Source organism: Mizuhopecten yessoensis, unplaced genomic scaffold (genome assembly GCF_002113885.1).
Source record: "Mizuhopecten yessoensis strain PY_sf001 unplaced genomic scaffold, ASM211388v2 scaffold11129, whole genome shotgun sequence".
NCBI lineage: Eukaryota > Metazoa > Mollusca > Bivalvia > Pectinida > Pectinidae > Mizuhopecten > Mizuhopecten yessoensis.
In genome coordinates, this window is record NW_018408894.1 from 496,364 (window position 1) to 499,044 (window position 2,681).

Genomic DNA, 2,681 nt, shown 5'->3' on the forward strand with positions numbered 1-2,681 from the left:
CCCACCCCCCAAAGGTAATTCGCTGTTCTACTCAGCATAGAATACGAAGAATGCAAGTAAGACTTTACATCATCAAAATTAGGTTCTATTTTCTAGCAAACTTGAAGCAAGATGTGAACAAATTCGTCTTCCTTTTATCACAGGTGCTTGGAAGATGTGCACAATGTTGTCTTAAATAAGTTTTATTGAACGCAACTTATTCAAAGATACATTCAAATAGGCATTCAATCTGGATTTTTTTCCCAGTGTTCATGCGAGTATGAACGGGGGAAATTTACTTACACACCACATGAGCGGCCGTATCATCCAGATTCAAACCCTATAATTCCAAATCACTATCAATGGGAAGGAAAAACCAAAAACATCATTTAAATTACGAACTTTTTTCATTCATTCATAAATTAGTGTAGTAATATGACGTAACATCGCAACGTCTAATTCACGTGAACATTTCCCACGGCCGCTTCATCCGGCTTGAGCAACCTTGTTGATGAAAACATTGAAGACACAGTGGTTTAATTTGCGAATGAGCTATAATTAAACTTTGGCGATTTTACATAGAGAATGTTAACAACAGTGCACGTTGAAGTCGAGGGATATTGATTCTAGAGAACGGCCCGGAAAGGCCGGGGTTGACACCCGGTTTGAGGAATGCGGTGTTTATTAATATTATGACGGAAAGTGTAGTAGCTGGACTCGTCAAGTTTTCTGAGTCATGGTCATTAATGGATAAATAACATGAAAGAACTTTATTTCGTATGTCATGGAAGGAACATTATGTGTCGTAATTCCAACCCTGGGGTTCGGTTGTTTGTAGTCTCGGCCTCGCTATGTGCGGCGTTAGTAGTCCTAACGTTAGGCCTTGTGTTTACATGCCGCGTTCACTGTCGATCTAAACCCCCTAAAACATGTAAAATTACATCCTCGATATCCAAGGGTTACGCTCACTTTCGCTTTCTACACCCCTGAAATATGTCATATGTCAATCATAACTCCTGGATATCGAGGATGGTAAAATTACTCTAAACACCTTAATTTAGGTCCAAATAAAGCTGTAACAAATTATCAGGTCCCTGTGGCCGCGTTCGTCTTGTTCGTGCACATTTATGGATAATACAGTATAACTTTGTAAGTGAATTCATCTAAGTTGATACTTTCTAATGTTGGAAACATCTAGATTAATTTATATATCGCCACTAATTTGATCACTGTGCGGACCTGTGACATCGAAATATTGTCAGTTTGAGCTTTGTCAGATTGATATCGTCTAAGAAGAATTCGGATCACCAAACCATCATTTTATTCATTCATTGGAAATTCTTAGGATGGATTATATTCATTTATAGTTGTATCAAAGGAAGAATATCAATGAGTGTTCTTACAAAAGGAATTAGCACCCGGGGCTCACGCGAAATATTTATAGAACGCTCTGACGTCACCAATCAGCGTTTCCAGTTTTTGCGAATGTCGGGACCAAAATCGGGTCAAGCCTTTTGCAGTATTTTACACTTCAAATTAATATTTTTTTGTCAGCATATTAATATTATATGATGACCTTCGCAATTTATATGAAAACAAATATTTCTATGGTGTGAAATTATGCCTATAGTCCAAAACAGAATGCATAGTCGTCACACGCGCCATCTTTTAAAAACGAAAACAAAACACTGAGGTTTGAGTTAGAATTATGTTCTCTAGTGCTATTTGAATTTATGTAGACAAGCAAAATGGTGCATGGTCATCTAATTTACGGCTACATCATCTGTTGACACATTTATTGATATTTTTGCAAAAAAGTTATCCGATTTGGGTACTGATCCGATTTGGGTAAGACGACAGAACTTGCCATAGTCAACTGTAGATTAAAGTTATTTCTTATAAAACCTCTAATACTTAACATAATGAAAAAGAAGATAAAGACAAAATAACAAAAAAATAATGATAAATAGTAGATCTCGCAATGTTTTCACAGCGAGTTCAGGTTCTGCAATGGGAGTCCACTCGAACGACAATACTGAAAAAAGTGGATTTGGAAAATTTTAAAAGTAGCCCCATGGAAAAGCAGCCGTTCATACTAATATTAACAGCTGTTTTTTGTTGGGTCATATGTGCTACTTTTGGCCAATCACAGAACCTGTAACAAAGTGCAAAATGACATTTGGAATTATTATCTTATGGATGAACTTCATTTTTGCAATATCCGAGGTTACGATTCACCTTGAAAATAAATCCCACGAACACGAATACAATATGAATTCAGCGTTATGGCTTTCTGCATTTACATACAAAATCTTTGAAAATTATTGAACTGTCCGGGTATTACTGCCCGTGTACTTCAGAGTTTAGTATAACCCTTTCGGGACTCCCCGTTATTGTTATGTGTATGATAATCAACGAGAGATTCGAATGTAATAAGAAACCATATGCTTGGAACGCCATCGTTAAGAGTTGTAACCGGCATCAGAATAAGAAAGTTATCAAGGATATTACTATCTTCAAATAGTTACTTCTTGTATTCTTTTTCGCGATTATAAAATATATTTCCGATATAAAGGTCACCACACAGCTTTACTGACAAGTTCTTCGTTTGATATCTATTGTGATTTTCCAGACATTATTCAATATCCCTGTTGCCTTCAAACGCAAAAACGTCAGACACGCGAAAATATATATCTTTACGG